This window comes from Panicum virgatum, chromosome 7N (genome assembly GCF_016808335.1).
Source record: "Panicum virgatum strain AP13 chromosome 7N, P.virgatum_v5, whole genome shotgun sequence".
Taxonomy (NCBI): Eukaryota; Viridiplantae; Streptophyta; class Magnoliopsida; order Poales; family Poaceae; genus Panicum; species Panicum virgatum.
The window spans coordinates 17,631,396-17,640,748 of NC_053151.1; the positions used below are offsets into that span (position 1 = coordinate 17,631,396).

Sequence of the window (9,353 nt, forward strand, 5' to 3'; positions counted from 1 at the left end):
ACATACACACTTCACGATAAAGTTATTGTCTAACAAATAGCAATCAAACTTATCATCTGGGCAAGTGTTTATAGAGTAGTTATCTAATAACTATTACTACACAAAACAACATGATCAACCTCATAAAACAATTTGATTATACTTACAAAGTAAGTGTTAGTTAGTTTATAAAGCATGTAAATCATGATTTGCTAAGAAATGAGTAACTCAACCCACAAATAGCATTTAAATTCAGCAAAATTACCTCAAACAGGAAATACAAAGAGCAATCTACCCTATAAGTTTCATACCATTTTATGCAGCCAAATAATCAAAATAAATCATTTATTCAGACAGCACTTAGAACAAGATTAAATTCTACAGAACAAACGACAACACTTATGAAGCTCAGAATTTTTCAGAACATGCTTCATATGCTTATGAATGTTCCACAAATTTTTTAGAATTTATCTAGACATAAAATAGGAGTAATAAATTCTAGTAAAATACACCACATATGGTAAAACTAATTAGCACAGAAAGTTCTATAACATTTCTGGATCCTAAATTTTACAGACATGAACATATGACCAAAATAGAGTTCCTCAAATTTCTCAGATATTTCTAAGTAAGGAAACTATTTATCACAATTAAAGCCTACTTAACAAGCTTTAAATCAAAGATATAGTTAGACGGCTCTAAAATTTTCCAAGCTGGGGCAACAGCAAGGTTTTAGTAATATGCATGCGTGGAAAAAGTTTCACACTCAGGACTTTAATATTTTTATCAACACAAATACATTTGCAGAACTAGTAGATTTAGAAATCTTGAAACTTTGACTAAGTTAAAGATGTCAAAAAGGTTTCAAATTTTTACCAGGCACGAGTAACACTGCAAGATACAAGCTAGCCAAAAACCACATACAGTTACTGAGTAGAACTCATAGAACAAATAAAGCCTAATTATTCAATTCTTTTTCTTGGATTAAAATACATACCAAAATTGAAAATGTGCATGTAACAAAACTTGTAGTTCTTGTAACAAGGATTCCAAAACATTTGGATTTGCATTTTTCTTATTTTTCTAAGAATTTCTAGGCATTTTCAAAGTTCAGCCTAAAAACAAAAGCAAAAGAACTGAAGACTTGCATCCAGGCCCCTAGAAGATTTCAAATCCTAGCAAATAGGTCCCTGGCCGGAGTCAGAGTGAGGGGGAGGTGTTGACCGGCCGATTCCGGCGGCTCTGGTCGCCGGCGTCGAGGGTGGAGAGGCGTGGGAGCTTCAGGGCGCCAAGCACTACCTTCTGGTGGGGTCAGGTCGAGGAGGAGGCGGCCGGAGGTAGGTCGTCGACGGCGAGCAGCGGCGGTCGGAGCACGGGGAACGGCGGCGAGGGTGCTCCGGTGGGTACTAGGCGAGGAGGAGAGATCTGCGAGCTGCGCGAGGATGAGGCGGAGCTAGAGGTAGGGTCTGCGTGGGCGGAGGAGGGCTAGAGTGGCTGGTCGACGGTGAGGTCGAGCTCGGGTGGGCGGCGGCGGTGTTCTGGAGGTTTGGGGCAGGGAGCTGGCGAAAGAGTGAGTGGAATAGGATGTGGAGGGTGCTCTGGGTGCCGAGGAGCGCGAGAGATGGGGGTCCGGGGCACTGCAGCGAGCTGGCCACGGCGACAGCGAGGTGACGACCGCGGAGCTCGGTCAGGATGGCGTGGCAAGGGGAGGAGTCCAACGCGAGGGGGGTGGGTCCAGGAGGTCGCTGGAGTGCCGCGTGGGGCGGTGGGCGAAGCAGAGAGGGAGGGAGGTGGAAGATGAAGGGTGGACTGGTTTGCAAATTCTGAAAAGTTCAAGGGTCCCACTGTAAAACTAAAATAACTTCTAAACTAGGGCTCAAATGAAAAAGTACCCAACATGAAAGTTGTTCAACATTTCAAGATCTACAACTTTGATGTTGTGCAAAAATTTATTTGACCAAAGGTTAAAGAGTTATTTTGAAAACATAGAAGGGAATTTGAATTTAATGGACTTTTGTCTTTTCTAAAGCAAATTCACCTTAAATTCAGACTAAAAAGTAAAATTTTCTGCCATGTAATGATTACATTGAATTTTACAAATAAACCCTCCATAAAAGCAATATTTGCTCTCCCTATTCAAATTAATTTATAGGAAAGACCTTGTATTAATTCATATTTACACAATTAACCTTATATTTTTAAAATAAGACCCTTGTTCAAGCAATTAAGCACATGATGCATAAAATAAATACAGTTCTACTGTGCAGACACCTAGGGTGTCACACAGATTCCAGCATCCAAGGAAGATACCCGAAGAACCGACCTCCTGGAGTGATCAGAAGTCGTCTACGCGAAGGCGGTGGACAGGTGGCAGCAGGGCTAGGCCGGCCAGCCTAGGCCAGGCTGGCCGGCCCCACAAGTCAGCCTCTCGGCTCCCGGCTTCGCGTGGAAGTTAAGCACCACCTCTACAGTTGCGTGCACCTGGCGCCAATGGCAATACCGGCCTTCAACCGACCTTGGAAGCCTATAAATACCACTCTCCCCCTCACTTGTAAACACACACTCAAAAGGAGCAATTCTCTCTTCTCAAGTCTAGAGTAGGTTAGTAGTTGGGAGTTAGAGTGGAGTCGAGCTTGTCTCGGTGATCCGGAGTCGTCATCGAAGCTCGGTAAAGCTCTTGTATCTTTTCCTTTGACATTTTCAATATAAGTTATCTTCTTTATTTACTTGAGTCAGCTTTACTTTCCGCAAGTTTACCTTACCAAGTACTTGTACTTGTCTGCGGGAGTACGTTTTACCTCTAGTTCAGTTTAAATTCCCTTTCTTGCTTGTCGGAGTTAGCCTTACGGGTTTTCTCGCCCGTACTAGTGTAACTCAAGTTAGTTCACTAGGTTGAGGGGGATTTCTCTTGAAGGCCTCAAGAGAAATCCTAGTACCGAGAGCAGACGTGGTGTCTCACTCAATACTAGTTAGAAAGTGTGTTCCACTCCACGGTACCGTAGTGGTAGGCGGCAAGTGGTGACAGCCTTGTCCATCCCTCGTAGTCCACCACGTTCGGGTGTTTTCATAGCAGTAGGATTGCCAAAAGTATGTTGGGCCCCTTCTCACCCCTGTCTGCGCCCTACGCTTAGGCCGCCAAAGTAAGCTCCTAGTTCCGACATCAAGTTAGAGGCTTAGATTAGTTCTAGTGAGGCTAGCTCAATAGTTTAGAAGTGTTTCAGGAGTCCTTTCTTGCTCATTGTCCTCCCAACTGCTACCTCTCTAAGGTATAGAATCTCCTGTGTGTCACACGGTCATAGCCCGGCCACTTATCCTATCAGTTATCTGGCTTACCCCTGCTGAATTAGTCGGTCGGTAATTTCAGTAAAGGTTATCACTACAATTTACGATACACTTTACCATAGTGCTTCCCTGAGAATTTTCACGATACCCTGGAATACTCCCAGGTGAAGTGCTACACCGGTGAATTCTGTGCGCTTGCAGAATACCTATTCAGATTGAGCATAAGAGACACCAACACTCACCGACCCCGAGGACGACTGGATTCGCTAAGGAGATGAGTTACTAGCCTAGCTCCACTACCCTAAGGAGTACAAGTCATAAGAGAGTGTAGAGAGAGAGGCTTCCAAGTGGTGTGTGTGAGAGAGAGTGGTGGGAGGCCCTTTATATAGTGCTCGAGGTCGGTTCCCGCCATCTCCTTGTATGGAAACATCATCAACCGCCTTCAGGAGGATAGGATCAAGCTTCCCGCCAAATCTCAGCCTCGGAGGCTGCCAGGTGGGGTCGGCCGACCCCCCCCCCCCCCTTGGCGCCAATTCCCACCGACCTTTGCTGGTCCACTGCTTGGTGGGTCCTGATGTGAGATGGTCGGTGCCGGGGCTTGGTTGGTTGGTTTGGTCTGGTTTGTGGGCCTCCTTTGCTCATGTTACATTGGACATGATTGTCTGTTACTTCTGTCTGCGTATTCGTCGTGTTTTCGTCTTATTCCGGACTTGTGCTCCTGAAATCATAAATTCTCGAAAACAACTGTGGAGCTAAGTTAGTGATACAAATATGTGAGTAAGAGGTATAGTTTTCCTTCTTTTATGAGTATAGTTGACGGTCATATTTCGCACTTAACGACCATCAACAACACCCCCAAGCTAGCCTTTTGCTCGTCCTTGAGCAAAACAAGGCGCTCGTTGTTGATCAGGAGTTGCTACAATGTTTAATTTCCAACTCATACATAGGCACAACCTAATGCTTCTTACCTTGATTTTGAATAAGTTGGCCTTTTGTTCTTACCTCTTACCTTACTCCTGTGGGGCTTATAGCTTCACCTCATCTTTGGCGGTTGAGAGTCAGAACGGTATCATAGAGTGCTCATATTTTTTTCTCTTTAGCTCAACCGTCAATCCGGAGGTTTTTTTGTAAAGTTTTTCAAAAGAAATTTATAAAGTTCCTCGGATGATCTCTCGGATCGCTCAATGTGTATGATTCCTTGCCAAGGCTTTTTATTCTACCCTTACTTCCTCAACCTAACTCTAATGGCTATTTTTGTGGAGCTGTAGGTATGGAGGATTTGAAGACATACCTGCTTCTCATATTTTGCTAAGTCATAGACCGGATCCAAAGGAGAAACAAGTCATAAACCTTGATCAAGATGTGCAAGTGTGTGGATATTTTTGGTGGATGGTGTATGAACTCCTTTGTATGTACCATCTCTCTCTTTACTTTTTCTTTCTGGATAAGGGGCTATCTTTTCTTTCTCTTTTTTTACATGCCTAGGCATGTGGCATACCTTCTTTGGGTATGCATCTTTTATTCTCTTTTTTTTTGACATGCCGAAGCATGTGGAATACCTTCTTTGGGTATGCTTCTTTTATTTTCTTTTTGCATAGCCCCATATCCTTGGCATATTTTTGAGAGAGAGTGGTGTCACACATGGACATGGAGTTTTATTTTGTGGATGGATATGTGCTTACTTCTAGTGTAGAAGCATAGCATGTGGTGGGCATGTGTACGTGATCTTGATCATGAGAGTATGAAATGAATCTCACTAAGGGTCACAACAATTTGACAAAACTTAATGAGATAGCAAGTTGCATATGTGGAAGGTTTTGTAATGAAAATCAACATATGGCTTTGGATAGGGGTTTCATATCATCGAGGAACTTTATTATATTTTTGTGTTTTTTTTCAAAACTAAATACTCCGGATGTCAAGTATCACATAAGAGAGGATCATAGCAACTCTAATTAACCATATCATAGCTCACAACAACTTAGATTTGGATCATGCTTTTTGCTACCCACAAGTTTCAAGTTTAAGGTTTGAACAAATTAGCCACCAAACACAAAACTAGGTAGAGCATAAAAGTTGTAACTAACCATATGAAGGAAATTAACAGAGAAACTATTCATCATCTCAACAAGGAAAATTTACACCATGCTTACTACACATATTAAAAGAAAAATATTTTTGGTGTTTTCTAAGTTTTTTGCAAATTTTTATTTGTTTTTAGTTATGCAAATTTTTATGGATTTTCTGATTTTGCAAATTTTTATGGCTTTCATGCAAGGTTATGAAAGTGATAAAGATAAATGATACAAGTTACCTCTCGTGGGGATCCTCCCCCAAGTTAGCTTTAGGCTCACTACGGCTGGTCGGAGTTGAAACCCGTCCAGCGGCAGTATGCCCTCCACTCCTCCTGTCGCTGCTACTGTAGCTGCTCCATGTCGTGGACTCTTTCGCCAGTGTGACGCTGCCATGCTTGGGTGTTGTCGATGTGTTGGTTCAGCGTCCCTTGTATGTTGTCACCCTGTACCCACAGCTCACCTAGCTGCTGGGTGATGGCTCCGAAACCTCAGGACGAAGATGTACGTCTGATGAGGCTCCACTAGAGCTGGAACTGGTGGACTGGTGACCTGGTGCTAGCCGTGTCCACTCCTCAGTGCTGGCACTATGCCATGACGAACCACCGGCCTCATGCTGATATGAGTGATGTGGCTGCTGAGGAAGTGGTGTTGGCTCTGCCTCCCTTCTGGTCTTGCTTCTTGTCATCCTGCCAGGCAAACCAGAAGATCTATGCCTACGGCCCCCTTCTCTTGGAATGAGAGGGATGGTTAGTGAATGGCAATTATACAAATGGAACTCTGCATTGGACAGCGGAATCTCATTTGTATAGCCCATGTAAAAGAAAATCAAAGAGTCATTCGGGCCTTTCTTGAGTATGTGACCTTGGATCAAATAAGCCTCGTCGATATACGCACAGTCGCCCTCAATGAAAGGACAACTTGACCCGAAATCCGGCCCCAAAACTCATGACGATTAAAACCTCGGCAAGCTTGGTCGAGAGAAATAGGCCAGCGTTTGTTGAAATCGAGGTGGCCGGCAAAAGTTTTCCAAGAAAGCAAATATTCTTTCCTGAAAAATCGAAAGTAAACCCCGTTTTCCACCTCCCGAAGAGTGCAAAGAAATTGGATGGTGAGGAGTCGAGAACCATACTCCTTAACGGGAACGAAGTTATCCCATCTAATTTCGTGCCAAACATTAGAGCAGTCTTCGTACATACATGTTTTGATGAGGAGGTCCGGATCAAATGCTCGGGTGTGGACGAAGCTTCTGTTTTTTAGGTTGGCGTAGTCTTGTCGTTCACGATCATCTCGCAAGTCGAGGTACGGTGCATCTTCCACATCAATTTCTATGACCTCGGCTTGTGGTTCGGCTTGCATCTCTTCGTATTGTTCTTCTTCCTCATAGTCCATCGTGCTTAGTGTAGGCATAGGTTCGGGTGTGTATGAGCTTGAGCCACCACGAGAACGGGATGAAATTCCACCTGTCATCTTCTTGAATGCGCCGGAGACCTTCCGCCCTATGCCTTTCATGATGGAACAAAAAGGAATGCAACTCGAAACGGGTACGTTAGTGAAACTAAATTGAATGTTCTTACCCATGAGTTGCTCCTTCTTTCTTGCAGCAAAGAAATGAGAGAGAGAGGTCTCTTGAAATCAAATCTTGAGCAAAAATCCAATGAAAAACCAAGAGCAAAGTTTGAGAGAGTTTGAGAGGGAGTGCGTGAATGAGAGTTGAGTGTGAGAGCTCAAAACTCACCCCTCGGCCTCTATTTAAAGGTAGAATGGCCGGGCACCGTTGGGAGAGACCAGGCTCAACGGCTAGTGACCGTTGGAAAAGGCTGGGCCGACTAGCCGTTGGCAGGGGACCTGCCGACCATAGGGTTCGGCTGACCATAGGGTTCGGCCGAACCCTAGGTGGGCCACCCTGCTGACAGCCAGGGCCCACTGCCCTTCTAACGGTCAAAAACTTTTAAAACTTTGGTGCCGGCCAAACTTTGCTTCGAAAAGATGTTCAAATTTATTTTTCAAAGGATTTTCATGCTCGGAAATATTTTTGGATTTTTGTGAAAAACAGAAAAGGTGCTAGAAAAGTTTCTAGCATGCAAGGGTGTTTTGAAAATTCAAATATGCAGTGGAAAAAATCGAGAAATCGAGAAAAGCAAAAGTGGTGGAAAGCGAATATGAGATACGTACTGATTTACCTTCGGCAAGGGCTCGTCGTTTTGAGTCTGACGAGCGGGACCTTTCTCCTGCTGTGATTACCATTGCTCGGCTCATCTTGGAGAATTGGACGAGTACGAGCTCGCAACCTTATGCCACACCTTCTTGGAACGTCTTTTCTTTGATCTTGTGGTCGAAGGTCTTGGTAGGTTATTCTGGTGCATCCCAAATTGCCTGCCCTTCGTCATTCTGTTGGTTCAGGATGCGCTGCTCTTCCCTCTGTTTGAATTTGAAGAACATGCTCTCCTTTCCGACGCGGAAGCGGATTTCTCCTCTTCCCGCGCCAATTCTTGCTCTGGTGGCCCTCAGGAATGGTCGCCCAAGGATGAGCTCGATTCCGATGTCGCCTTCTATATCCATAACCACAAAGTCTGCAAGGACGAAGGAGTCTCGCACGCAGACTAGGACATTCTTGGCTATCCCTTCGGGATATCAGATTGTAGAGTCTGCGAGCTGCACACACATGTATGTTGGGGAGAGAGTAGGGTATAAGAGTTTCTCGTATATCACCATGGGCATAATGTTGACACTGGCCCCCAGGTCGTAGAGTGCATGCTCATAGTATTGATCGAAGATTGAGCAGCTGATCATGGGGACCCCTGGATCTTCTTGAATTGCTGCTACTAGGTCATCCCAAGTGTCGTTCTTCGAGGGATTGTACCTACCTGCATGGTTAGTTCGGGGAGTATGCCAGGGAAGGTTGCCCCACCCGGTAGACACCCTGTTTGCAGTTTCAATGGGAGATTTGGGTTGCCCCGGGATCTTCCCGTTCTCAGAGATAGGAGCAGCAGCAGCGATTTGAGCAACTTGTGTTTCTATCATTTTTTTGAAACTTAATTGATTTTTATGAGCAGAAGAAAGAGTTTCAACTTTGGCATGTATACTTTCTAAAATTTTATCATTGGCAGCAAGCTTTTTGTTTAAAGATTCGTTGATTTTAGCTTGGCCAAAGACTAAGTCTCTCAAGGAGGGTTGGTTCGAATTGAAATTCGAATTGAAATTTGAGTTATAGTTGTTACCTCCTCCTTGGAATGGTGGGCGTGCTTGACCCCACCCCTGGCCTCCTTGTGGACGGAACCCGGTGTTGTTGTTGTTGTTGATATAGGCGGCATCTTCACGGGTCTCGGGGCACTCATTCCCCGCGTGTCCACCGTCACCACAAACCTCGCACGTTAAGTATGAGTTCATGGCATGGACGGGAACAAGCATTTGTTGCCAGTTCCCTTTGTCAAGCTTCTTCAATAGGAGGTCCAGCTTAGCGGCGAGCATGTCCGTCTCTTTGACGGTATGCATTCCGCCCTTGGTTCTGGGCTGAGAATGCTCCTCGTTCTAGCCCTGATTGGAGACCATCATCTCGATTATGGCCGTAACCTTGGCAATTGTGAGGTCGAGATAGGCTCCTCCAGTAGCAGCATCGAGATGGGCTCTGGATGTTGTCGTTAGCCCATTGTAGAAGCTTTGGAGCATGAACCACTGGTCCATCCCATGATGAGGACAGACGAGTATGTATTCTTGCAGTCTCTCCCAAGCTTCTGGGATGGACTCCATCCCTGTCTGCTGGAAATTTGAAATTCGTCCACGTAGGGCCTTGGTTTTGCCCAACGGGAAGAATTTAGCGAGGAACGCCGTGGAACATTTGTCCCACGTGCTGATGGCTTCCTTGTTCTGATAAAACCACTATTTCTCATTCCCCAGGAAGGAGAAAGGAAACAGGTGGAGCCTGATGGCGTCAGCCGTAACGCCCCGTATGGTTACAGTCTTGCATAACTCCAGGAAGTTCTGGAGATGGGCGTTGGCATCCTCATTCGGCTTGCCACA

General features: G+C 45.0%; 1 non-coding gene across 1 annotated transcript; it reads left to right on the forward strand.

Annotated features, from left to right (window-relative positions):
• The first annotated feature begins 9,015 nt into the window (after window positions 1-9,015).
• On the forward strand, window positions 9,016-9,122 carry LOC120684119. Its single transcript, XR_005679102.1, has one exon. It is a non-coding gene; the product is annotated as a small nucleolar RNA R71 (small nucleolar RNA).
• The last annotated feature ends 231 nt before the right edge of the window (window positions 9,123-9,353 follow it).